Here is a 12,782-nt window from a genome sequence, read left to right on the forward strand (position 1 = left end):
TGTCATCAGTTAAGGCTATTTTCACTTCTTTTGTGGATCTTCAGTTGCTTCAGGCCATCTGGATGTATACGTGCAGGTCACAGGGGATATGATGGCTTAGCTGGGCTCAGAGGCCTGACAGTTACCTTTTTTTCAGCAAACAAAGCAAATAGTTTTATGTCCAATGATATGTGACTGTCAGTTGATAACTACTTATTTTGTCCTCTTTGTTATTGTTATATTTAATTTTAACTAATTTTAAGTTACATATATATTTTCTCCCTCTGAAAAAAAAAACTAAAGCATTACAGATTTAGTTAAATTCCTCTTTGACTACATCCCCAATACAAGTCCCTTCTCAAGAAGTAATGGCTATATTTAAGTTTAAAATATATTTTATGACTATATATGTACATGCACACATGTATGTATGAGTGTATGTGTGAATGTATGTATATACATACATATACATAATGTGTGTGTATATCCATCCACCAAACGAAACATTTTCTGTAACTTCATTTCTCGGAATTTGTCATGAAGAAATAGTTGAATAAGTAGGCAAATATAGATATAAAAGAACATTTCATAACCACATTGTAAAATATTTTTATACCCTAAATATTCACTAACAGGGGAATGGTTAAATAAATTGTGGTGTATTCAAATATTACACCAAAAATGATATAATATATTCTTAAATCCATTGACATAAAAAGATGACTAGAATATATTCTCAAATTTTAAAAATTCAAGTTACAAACACACACACTCATATGCACACCATCAAAAGGATATTCACCAAAATATAGTAATACAGTGATTACTTCTGACAGCTAAGATTCCAAGTGAGTTTTTAACTTTCTTACCCTTTTTTTTTTTTAATTTTTTTGAGACTGAGTCTCTCTCTGTCACCCAAGCTGGAGTGCAGTGGCACAATCTCGGCTCACTGCAACCTCCACGTCCTGGGTTCAAGCAATTCTCCTGCCTCAGCCTCCCGAGTAGCTGGGATTACAGGCACCCACCACCACACCCAGCTAATTTTGTATTTTGGTAGAGAGGGGTTTCACCATGTTGGCCAGGCTGGTCTCAAACTCCTGACCTCAAGTGATCCACCCACCTCGGCCTCCCAAAATGCTGGGATTACAGATGTGAGCCACCGGCACCTGGCCTACTCTCTTCTTTAATATTTATACTGATCAAATTGTCTAAAATGAACATATATACATGGTATAGAAAATATTTGTAAAAACCTCATTCCCTTCCTTTCAAAAAAATCTTAAATAAAATCTTGAAAGAAAGAAGGGAAGGAAGGAAGGAAGGAAGGAAGGAAGGAAGGAAGGAAGGAAGGAAGGCAGGCAGGAAGGCAGGCAGGCAGGCAGGCTCACCAAGGCCACACAGCTGTTAAGTGCCACAGCGTGAGTGCAAACCCAGGAAGGCTGGTTTCAGAGATCATGCCCTTAACAGCTGCACTACTATTCAGAAGCAGTGATCCAGTGAACATTTCGCTTCTAATGTAGGGTTTTGCCATTTTTATTCCAAATTCAGGGGCACATTATGAAGCCAAACCCTGGAGGACAGAGACTCTGAGCTCAGCAGCAAACAATGCCCTCAGGCAAAAGAAATAAGGCACAGTTCTCCCTGGATGAACACACTGAAGCAGACTTCCTCTAAGAACATCTTTGCTGCCCATCTCCTCCTTGTCAGTTCTTCCATCAGGAAAATGGGCACATATTAATACAATGTGCACCCATGGCAATAGATGCAAGAACTAATTAGTGCCTGAAACATGTGTCAAGATTCTCTGCTAGAGGTGCTATAATAAGGGCAAAGTATTCTCATATAAATTCCAGTTTTGCATCCTGTGGCCTGTTCCTCTCTGGGCAGGAGGTGGTGCCCCGTCTTGTTGAGATCTGATCTCTAAATGCAACCATGTGTTTTCTTTCATCCAAATGACTGCTCATCTCAGGAGCAGCCTTTAATTTTCTTCTTGGAACCGACGACCATCCTTACTTACAGCAACGAAAGGTCCCCAGGACGGTGAGGTAAGATTTGAATTAAGATACCTTGGCATATTCCACTCCACAGCAATTAACAGGCAACAGGTTTTTAGCAGCACCCACTCTCTTCAGAGCAGCTACCTTTTGTCTTAAGAATCCCTGTCTATCATGTTATCAAGTTGTCCTGATTAAGCAGCCCCCAGTGGCTGGCTCTCCGCAAGGTGGTAAACCAAGTAAATGTCACAGATGGGACCTCCTCCTCCAAGGGCCCACCCTCATGGGGTAGCCATGGGGTTGCCATGGGGTTATCGGCCTGGCTCCACATTGGTGACTTCAAGTACAGCCACGGCCACATGATTCGGAGGGGATGGCTATCCAGTTGGCCCATGGTCCAGTTTCTTCCTTACTCTCACCTGCCACTTGGCCACTGTTGTTCATTAGCATCTCTCCCAGGAGTAGAGGAGAAAAAGGAAAGGAGAGCCAACATTTGCTTGTCCATCTGGCTCCCCATCAGCAACTCTGCTAAGTGTGTAATCTGATGGAACCATGGTCCAAAGTAGAATTTGGACTCTTTTCCTCACCCTGCCCCTTGTCAGGCATGTGAACTCCTGTTATGGCTTCAAGTCCCAGCCTTCTCTCAGGCCCCCAGGCAGTCAGAAGTTAGTCACTCCCTCCCTGGCTCCTGGAGACCCTCTCCAGGACTTGAGAACACTCATCACATTGTGTAGTAATTATCAGGGCCCTCGTCTGTCTGCCATTGGATGGGAACTCCTCGAGATTGGAGCTGTATTCTTCCATCAGCTTAAGTCCCAGAGTCTGGGCCCAGTGCTTGGCACATGACCGGAGTGTAAGAAATGTATGCTGAATGCACAAATAAATTCCAATGGCCCTTCTTTACCATTTCCTCAGAAAATCAAGAGTTAATACTCCAAGGGATTTTTTTTTTCTTGTTTGTCTGTTGCTTTTAAGAAAACGACATCTCAGGATTTCTGGAAACAGGCAGGGTGTTTTAACGAAATGATTCATCTCATTTATTAAGTGAACATTTTTTGACTTTCTGTAATGTACTGGGCACTATCTTTGGTGCTGGGGAAGCAAAACAGACAAAAACCTGCTCTCAAGGTACTAACATACTAGTGGTGATATTTTTTCTCAGGTACTGGCATTCCTCCATAGTTTCCTACCTTATATTTACCTCTCTAGCCCTTTCCCCTGAAGACAACAAACCATCTAACCAGTTTCCACCAAATAAACAAAATAACCAGGGTACAACTATAAAATAAATACGTATGTAAAATATTAGACTCCCCTTTTTGACCTTTCAGTGCCCTGCCAAAATCCATGCTGTTAACTAAGGAGTTTTTTAGGAGACAAGGTGTCAGAGGAAGGCAGCAACCTCGAAGTGCAGGGAGAGCAGACAGTAAGACAGTGAGTGAGACCTTCCCCGAGCTCTGATCACCTCATTAGACACAATGGCAGCCAAAGATGGTTTGAACCACCCAAGGAAAGACAGGGTACCGCCCTCATCTCATGCCCTTCAGGGTTCAGGCTTCCAGAGCCTGGACATCTCCATTTGTACTCCCTGGAATGTGGAGACAGGGGCCTCCCTCACTGCAGTCCAGATGGAAGCTGATCTCTGAGAGGCCACTCATGGCTCAGCCAGGCGGTGAGGTTGAGCTGAAAGAAGAAAGTTTCCTAAAAGTAAAACCCAGACCTTCTTGGAGACTACTCTGAGATCTTAAAATGCACATGCATACAGAGAGGGGGAAAAGAGACTGTGCATATTGTCTAGGGAGGAGAACAAAAAGAAGACCTGGCAGTGGAGATGGAGGAAATAGACAAGTGGAGGAAATAGACAAGTTGAGGAAATAGGAATGGGAACTGTGTTCTAATAGGGTTCTCCAGAGAAACAGAACCAATAGTGTGTTGGGAGTGTGTGGGTACATTAAGAGATTTCTTTTAAGGAATCTTCTCACGTGATTGTGGGGGCTGGCAAGTCTGAAATCTGTAGGGCAGGCTGGCAGGCTGGCAACTACAGTAAGATTTCTATGTTACAGTGTTGAGGCAGAATTCCTTCATCTCTGGGAAATCTGTCTTTACTCTTAAGGCTTTCAACTGATTGAATGAGGGTACCCAGATTATTGAAGGCAATCTCCTCTACTTAAAGTCAACTAATTGTAGATGTGAAGCATATCTAGGCTAGTGTTTGACCACGAGTGGGCACCATAGCCTAGCCATGTTGATACATAAAATTTAACCATCACGTGTGAAAATTAACTGAAGTCCTATGGGTACTAACAGCATGAAAAGGAGTCTTGGGATGATGACAGTGAGGAAACAGAAACTTGTAGATAGGGACCCATGGGACAGGGGTGGGAAGCATGAGAAAAGGTTAACTACAAGCTCCTCACTTTGCAGATTAGCTGAAACTCTAAAATGATTTATTCAGTCCATTGCACCTAGGTGATCAGGGAAGCTCCTCCTAGGCTGGCATCTTGCCTGTAGCTCCAACGTGTCTGAATCCAGCATGCAGAGCCTGGTTTTGAGTGAGGAGGCAGAACAGGAGACTAAACCACCTTTGGTTCTGCCTGAGTCAGGTCTTTAAAGGGAAGATCATTTAGTTTATCTAAAGTGCTGTGAATTCCCACAGCCTTAGGCAGACTCATATTCCAGTGTAAGCACAAAGACAAATTCTAAAGCCAAGTAAATGACTGGTGATGAGCCACAGGTATGTATTATCGTGACCATTGCTTTACCCTGTGAATTTTCTCTGTGAAGGGAGGGGAATCCACCCCAAAAATATGAGGTTTAGACAACTTTTGGTGACTATTTTAGTGCTTGGTACTGAAATGGTGACTGGCAGACAGGTCAATGCACACAATCCAAGCACACATACTGCTGATGACCTAAAGGAAAGAGATATGTTATGGATGATAGTTTCTCTGGTGCTTGCAGTTCTAAGGATCAGCTTTTTTTTTCTTTTCTTTTCTTTTTTTTTTTTTTTAGACGGAGTCTTGCTCTGTCGCCCAGACTGGAGTGCAGTGGCCAGATCTCAACTCACTGCAAGCTCTGCCTCCTGGGTTTACGCCATTCTCCTGCCTCAGCCTCCCGAGTAGCTGGGACTACAGGCGCCCGCCACCTCGCCCGGCTAGTTTTTTGTATTTTTTAGTAGAGACGGGGTTTCACCATGTTAGCCAGGATGGTCTCAATCTCCTGACCTCGTGATCCGCCCGTCTCAGCCTCCCAAAGTGCCGGGATTACAGGTTTGAGCCACCGCGCCCGGCCTAAGGATCAGCTTTTAAGCAACCAGAACTGTGATTATATAAAGGAAGATCTTTGGGTAGACAGGAAGGCCATAGTTTTTGATGAGGTGAAGTGATGACTGAAGTCGATTTGACTTTCCCAGCGTCTAGGTAGGAGGAAAACAGGTGTGTGTCTTTGCCAAAAATGGCAGCCTAACAAGTCTATCGAGGGTGTCCTCATGCACTATCAGTGAATTCTGCAGAGGCTAGGAGGTCTGCAAACTACATACCACGACTTCTGCCTCAGTACAATATTTGCTGCTATTGGTCAACCAAGGGGTTGTGTGCACGTATAGGCTGCCCTGGGGTGTCTCTGTCTTTGTCTCTTCATCCATGTGTCTTTCTCTGAACGACATTGTGTGTGGTTGCCTGCTTCCTCTCAAACACAGAGAAGTGTATGTGTGCGTGCATGCACTTGTGAGCAAGTAGGCATGGACATTTCCTTCTCTTTAATCAGAGCAGGCAAGATTCTTGCAAAGTCTGTCTCACTCAGTTCAGAACATCTGGACAAATTCTACACTCAGCTTTCTATAAAGGGGAGGGGCAGGTAGAGGCCTTGGAGGCTTACCAAGAGGCACAGAGGGGTATCCTTGCAGGCAGTGTGGGCTCCTGGAAAGCCACACCAGGACACAAAACTCAGTCACTAAACAGTTTTTCCCAAACAGCCTGCCATGCAGTTGCATTTGAGATTATTCAAAATAACACGGAGCAAAAACGCCCTGCACCCATGTTCCCTGGCAGCTCATTGAGGTCTCGACACACTGCTGGGTACAGGAAGGGGCGTTTCTGCCACTCCACGTAGTTTAAGCACAGATGGTTCCAGGCAGCCTCAGAATCAAGCTGACACATCCCACAGCATGACAACTGTGGCGCGAGGTTCTCAGGAAGGGCTGAGTGTGAGCATTAGGTCACTGAGCTCTGTTACTGTTTAACCAGCCTCAGCCTGCGTCGTGGTGACACACATCTGCTGAGTGGACGCATCAGTGCATCCTGCTGTAGGCTGACTGGTGGGCCATGCTTGAAAGACTCCTGGCATGTGCCCCTGCCTGCATTTTTCACTCTTGACTGAAAGCATATGCTCCACACAATCGGGACAGTGTTAGCATGTGGGTCCAAGGCAGCTTCCTACACATCTGGCTTAGGCTGGTTGAATCGCTTTCCCTGGGAGGGTGGCTTCCAGCTCTGTGACATCTGGCCAATGGCAGGAAGTGTCTGGATTCATCCCAGAGTGAATTTTATCTCCACATGCTTTTCCAATTTCATCAGGGCCCCCATGCTACATTCTGAATGACATGTCCACATTTGCCACGGACAAGGATGACAGATGGAGAAAAATCATCTTTGACCCTTAAAAGTCGGTCACGTTTTATAAGGTAAGAACTTGGGCACAAAAGGTATTATAGGAGAGAACCCCAGAGATGGCTTGAAATATCATATAACTTATACATGATTTAGCTTTTGGAAAAAAAGCACCTTCCCAAACTGCTGGCATAGCAAAGCAATGAAAACAGCATTTAAAATGTTTATTTTTCTTTTTTTATTGAGGCATAACTTACATAGAGTAAAATGCACAAATCTCAAGTGTACCCCTTGATGACTTTTTACTTTTTATACATGCACATACCCCAGGAGCCACCACACAGACCAAGGTCTAGGACATTCCCAGCGCTCCAGAGACTCCTTTATTCCCCTCCCTTCACAGTGGACAGCCCACCCACAAAGGTTCTCACTGTTCTGGTCTCTATCACCATAGAGGCATTTTTATTTTGGGGTCTTACTGGTTTAAATATCTCATCATAACATTCTATAAACTTCCAGGCACTTGCGTGAAGGACTTAAAGTCAAGTTTCAGGTGAAAAGGTTTTGGAGCACTCTGTGCTCCAGCATGTGGGGATCTTCTCTTCCTATATCCAGTGTTTCACAACTGAAGAAGAACCTATTCCTGGAGGAAAACTTTTTTTGTCTTTAGCGATGAGGGAGAATTCTGGATTTGCTCTTGTTTCTGAAGCCCATCAGTATCTTGCAGCTGTGTTCATGCATTTGTAAATGTACAGCCACATGCCTTTAGGTCTCTCCTCTTTGAAGGACACCCAGGCCCCAGGCCACGAACCCCAGCTCTCAGCCTTGCTCTGCCTCTTCCCAGGTCTTACACCCAACCAGGAACAAGGCCCTCGTTGCAGCTTGCTCCTCTCTAGTAAAAAAAAAAAAAAAAAAAAAAAACACAAAACAAAACAAAAAAAAACCCGCTTAGTCAGACCCAAAGCTAGTTGCTGCAGGCCCCATTCAGTCCTCAGGAAATACCAAGGGAAAAGGCTGCAGAAGAGAGGATTAAACCCTTCTAAGTGTTCGGATACCATATATCTAACTTCAGCAGCTGTTTCATTAGATTGAATGGGCACAGCTCCCCACTTTGCCTGACCAGCTGCCCTCTCTCAGAAATCCCCATTGTTGCAAGGAACTGACTTGAGGTATGCTCATCTTAGCAACATGGACACACCTTTTCTGGAGGATTAGCCTCTTTGCCACTTTTCTTGTATTTTTAGATGTGAAAGCAACCACTGGGAAGGATTTGGGTTGAGTTTTGGGGGGCAGGGGAAGGGGGCCTTACCCACAGGAAGGAGGCAGTGCTGATGGAAGAGAACTGAAGAAGGAATTTCCACAGAACCAGGGCTGCTTCTGCCCAAGTACAGCACTGACGCTCAATGGGACCTTGGATAGGCCACAGTTTCTCCACCCCCAGTTCTCCATCTGTAAAATGCAGTGCTTAAGTGAGACCAGGCTATTGTATAAAAAGACTAAATGTAGAGCTCTTTGGCTTAGAGTAGGGAGTGTGGGTTTTTGTACTTTCACTGTATGTTTAGCACTTCCAGGAGGACTTGGGCAACATGGGACTCCATAGATAACCAAAAATTCCTACAAATAGGAGGGAGGGCATGCTTTGCCATGTGTGAAAAGGGTAGACTTTTCCTTCTTGGTGGTCACTGTCCACACATACCAATTGCCAGCAGAATGACTTTCCAGAGCCTTGTAGTATTTCAGGGGCTGGTCTTTGGTAGGACAAGAACATCTCAGAGAGAAAACATTTGGGGATGCTCCTTGTTGCTGTATCATGGGATCTTTACTCTCAGACCAAGACCTTGCAGGCATGCCAGTCTACATAATGGGCTCTGGTCACTGAGTAGAGGCTATCTTGTTTAGAAATCTACTGACACAGAACTTTGTCAGAATTTTAAAGGCAGCAGAAAGAATTACTCCATTTGGTCTTTTTATCTATCAGGCTGCTCTTTGCTCTTATCCAAGCACTTCATATTACTGAGAATTAAATTCATCTTGTAAAATGTGCCCCATGCAGCTTCCAGAATGATTAATCGTATATATATGATTATATATATATGTGCTGTAATGCAAATGCTCTACAACATAGTGGGTTCTGATGTTCGCATCCACTTTTGCCCCCACTGAGGCTCTCAGCTGTATGTGGAAGGAGAAGTCTCTCACATGCTGTTTGCATCTTGTTCTGTCATTGTCTTGAGTTTATATCATCCTCATGTCCTCTTTTGGCCCTATGCCATGCCACATTCCACATGGATTATATGAGAAAATACCCCTCCTGGTTGTTCACTGCTTTCACATCAATAGCAAGGGGCTCTATCTCTCTATCCATAATTGCTCAGAGTTTACACTTTAAGCACATCTTCATCAACACAATTCATATAGCTCTGGGTAGACCCATACCTAATGGCTACTGTGCACATGCTATGAGTTCTGGTATGCACAATGCAAAATGTCCACTACATGGCTCCATCAATGCTCTGCCTTTGTGCCATTCACTTCTTGCCCATAAACACTTCCTTTATTCAGCAGTCTACATCTCTGATCACTACTGTGACCATGAGGGAGGTTTTACAGCATCTGTTTTTTTGGTGAAGGGAACTATTTCCAGGCTGAGAACAACTTGAAAATGTCTCCCCCACCGTACAGATATCATCAACTTTACTAAGCTTCCTGTGGCAAACATTCCCAGGAATTTGTTGCTTAACCATTTCACAACCACCCTCTGTGGGCTGCAGTACTATGTAAGATCATTTGGAATTGGTTTGTTTCGGACCATCCCTCATTTACTTTCATCTTCAGTAATGTGGGACACTGACTCATACATAGAATTGATATTCAGTGGATGAATGAACGAACTCAGCATCTTTTAAGTTAAATCAAGTCTCAATTTTGGGCGGTGTTAGTGAAAAATAAAGCTGCATCTGAAGTTAGGTTTATTTACTGTAGAAAAAAGCTGCTCATGCTCTTTAACAATGGGGATGTTGGTGGGAAGAGTGCTGGATGAAGACTTGTTTTAAATTCATCTGATATTTGTCAAATCATTTTAATGAAGTGGGCTATCTATAGATAATGCCAACCTCTGTGACTTTTCTCATTTCCACTTCATCCCCAATTCTGAGAGTCTACATATATGTCTGTTATCCAGGACCCTCCCTCCAGGACCCCTCCTTGATCTCCCTGAACTCACCGCATCAAGGTATCTCCTCGACTTTTATGGCATTCTGCCCTACATCCCAGCCCCCGGGGGTCCTTGCCCTTTCTGCTTGCTATGCCATGAGAAAACTCCTGGAGAGCAGGGCAGGGTTCAGAGCTTTGCACATCATGGGCAGTCAGTGAACAAGCAGGAATGAGTGGTTCCAATGGGAAACATTTCGTGCTGCCTTTTAATAGAAGTAATTCAGATTAGCTATTGGAAACATTTATTTAAATTATTTTTACAACCTTCTGTTTCTTCTTTTCTATGTCGGAAAAGTAAACCATAGAAGATAATCTGCATATTTGTTTGCCAATCTTTGGATGTATGTATCTTAAAACTTATTTTTATGTGTTCATAGTTGAACTATTTGTAATAGGCCAAAACTGGAAACCATCCAAATGCCCATCACTAGTAGAATGGATAATAAGTAAACTGTGGGATTTTACACAATAGAATACTACAGGGCAATTATAATGAGCAATCTACAATTACATGCAACAATTTGGATACATCTCACAAACACAATGTTGAGTAAAATAAGCCAGGTACAAAATAGTATGATTCCAGTTATTCCATTAAGGAATAAAACAGGCAAAACTCTTTGCTGTTAGAGGTCAAGGGTAATGACCTGAGGGGAGTTTCTGGGTGTGATAATGAATTTTTTCTTGATTTGTGTGCTGGCTACAACAATTTTCAGTTTGTAAAGATTTATTGTGTGTTACATTTATGATATGGGTACATCTCTCTGAGAAGATCTCTGCCACATGCACTGTCTCTGGGGAGATCTTGGCCTGGGTCCTTCTTTCCAGATAGATGTCAAGAACCAAAAGGTGTCAGGACTCAAACTCTGCCAAATGGCACTGTATCCAGGTGTTATCTATTGCTGTGTAACAAATTACCCAAACATAGTGTTTTAAAATAGCAAACATTTATTATCTCATAGTTTCTGTTGGTCAGGAATTTGGGAGTGACTTAGCTGTGTAGCTCTGGCTCAGAATCGCTCATAAAGTTGCAGTCAAGGCATTGACAAGGGTTACAGTCATCTGAAGACTTAACAGGGCCTGTGGAATCCACTTCCAACAGGACTCATTCACATGGTCAATGAGAGGAGGCCTCAGTTGTTCTGGCTGCTTGAGTGCTCTCACAAAGTGGCAGCCAGCTCCCCCCAGAACAAGTGAGAAGGAGTACAAGGAAGAAGCCACAATGTCTTTGATGAGTTAATCTCAGAAGCTACACACCATCTTTAATACCATATTCTATTCATTAGAAACAGGTCACTAAGTCTAGCCCGCCCTCAAGGGAAGGGAATTAAGGTCTACCTTTTGAAGGGGAAAAAGTATCAAAGAATTTGTGAACATATTTTTAAAACCACCAAAATCCACCCTCTGACCACAAATTATTTACATTTTTCCTATATGTAAAAGATACTCACCATCTTCCAAGGCCACCAAAAGTCTCATCCCATTCAAGCATCAGCTGTAAATCCAAATCCCATCATTTACATCAAGTCCAGTTGCGGATTAGGGTCCTCAGTTGTAGCTCCTTAAGTACAGCAATTTGGGTACAAATCCTCTCAATCTGAAGACCTGTGAACTACAGATACAGCTATCTGCACCCCCATCCACACACACCCAACATATGACGGTGGGACAAGCATGGACACCCACTAGAGAAGCTCCTGTTCAAAAGGGGGTAAAACAGGAGGCATGCAAAAGTTATTGGTCTGTAGCAGTTCTGAAATCCAGCTGGACAAATGTTGGAAATTTCTTGATTAGGATTCAGTTCTATTGCTGCTCAATGGGGATTTTCATGACTTTTGGCTCCATCCTCTGGACTCTTGGTCCCACCCTATGGTTTCCCTTCCTTTTTCATGAGAAGTAACCTATGTTTGCAGCTGCATAGTTATCTCAGCTTGCTTCTCACCAATAGAATTCTTGGAGTCTAAAAGCCTCTTTTTATTTTGTACTGTCTCTGTCCCTTTCAGTCCAAGTGTGATTTTTAAACCAAAATGCAGTAGAAGTGATGCCATGGCTCCTGAATCTGAGATGAAGGAACCTCTCTCCTGAGACACAGGCCTCTGATGTGAATGTGCCACTCTATTTCAAAATGGCATCTGACCACCACATACCAATGCACCCTCTCTTGGCTTGTCACTAACATGCCCATGAAACATGGAAAAATACTTTTTCAAAAAATTCACAATGTTGAAAACACAGACAATAAAAAGACAAAACCTTGGAATAATAGATACTAGACATGGGCAGACAGAGAAGAAATTGTAGAACCTTACTTTAGTTTTCAGCTCATGGAATGATCTGGCTTTGCTTCTCAAAACAGAGTCTAACAAAAAGAGAAGGAAGATATATTTGTACGTTCTTTATCATCACCAGAAAACCAGGAAGCTAGCCTTCCACCTGTGTTGGGCACTGCCCAGTAAGGGTTCTTCTGCTTTTGCACACATGCGTGCACACACACACACACCACTCAGTACAACCATCTCTGCACACTCATACAGATATGGATGACCCTGGCAGTAAGGGTGCAGGCATAGGATGCAGGCACAGACTTACACATATTGTAAGTCTGGAGATGTGATTTCCACAAGTGAGGCAAAATGGAGACAAAAGAACCCTGGTAGAGGCCGGGCTCGGTGGCTCACGCCTGTAATCCAGCACTTCGGGAGGCCAAGGCAGGTGGATCACGAGGTCAGGAGATGGAGACCATCCTGGCTAATACGGTGAAACCTCGTCTCTACTAAAAATACAAAAAAAGGCTCAAGCCTGTAATGCCAGCACTTTGGGAGGCCAAGACGGGTGGATCATGAGGTCAGGAGATCAAGACCATCCTGGCTAACACGGTGAAATCCCATCTCTACCAAAAAATACAAGAAACTAGCCAGGCGAGGTGGCGGGCGCCTGTAGTCCCAGCCACTCGGGAGGCTGAGGCAGGAGAATGGACTGAACCCGGGAG

The 12,782-nt window shown here is 43.7% G+C and overlaps 1 long non-coding RNA gene across 1 annotated transcript; it reads right to left on the bottom strand.

Annotated features, from left to right (window-relative positions):
- Positions 1–7,118: 7,118 nt before the first annotated feature.
- Positions 7,119–11,305, bottom strand: LOC108530677 (uncharacterized). The gene is made up of 3 exons (XR_001885924.1): positions 11,245–11,305; positions 7,890–8,029; positions 7,119–7,472 (listed from the first exon to the last, which is right to left on the bottom strand). It is a non-coding gene; the product is annotated as an uncharacterized LOC108530677 (long non-coding RNA).
- Between the last annotated feature and the right edge of the window lie 1,477 nt (positions 11,306–12,782).

The sequence above is a fragment of the Rhinopithecus bieti genome, unplaced genomic scaffold, assembly GCF_001698545.2.
Source record: "Rhinopithecus bieti isolate Rb0 unplaced genomic scaffold, ASM169854v2 scaffold_8649, whole genome shotgun sequence".
Taxonomy (NCBI): domain Eukaryota; kingdom Metazoa; phylum Chordata; class Mammalia; order Primates; family Cercopithecidae; genus Rhinopithecus; species Rhinopithecus bieti.